Raw genomic sequence first — 266 nt, 5'->3', positions numbered from 1 at the left:
CGGGCGCTTCCCGACTGGCGATTCCCAGCCACGCTGAGGGAAGGAGGAGGTGTTGACTCCAGCTTGGCAGCCATCGCTACAGCAAGGCAGCTGCACAACACACATCCCTGGCTTGGGGTGGGCAGGGAGGCAGGAGCGGGGCTCGGATCGCAGGCAGATGAGGCCAGGTGCCTGGGAAGGCAGCAAGTCACGATATCGAGAAACTTCTTGGCACATGTAGACTGTAGGCAGCCAGTTAAAAGCTGCTCAAGAGTTGTTTTTTTTTT

This window comes from Fulmarus glacialis, unplaced genomic scaffold (genome assembly GCF_000690835.1).
Source record: "Fulmarus glacialis isolate BGI_N327 unplaced genomic scaffold, ASM69083v1 scaffold25532, whole genome shotgun sequence".
In the NCBI taxonomy this organism is placed as follows: Eukaryota; Metazoa; Chordata; class Aves; order Procellariiformes; family Procellariidae; genus Fulmarus; species Fulmarus glacialis.
Note: the sequence above shows the minus strand (reverse complement) of the source record.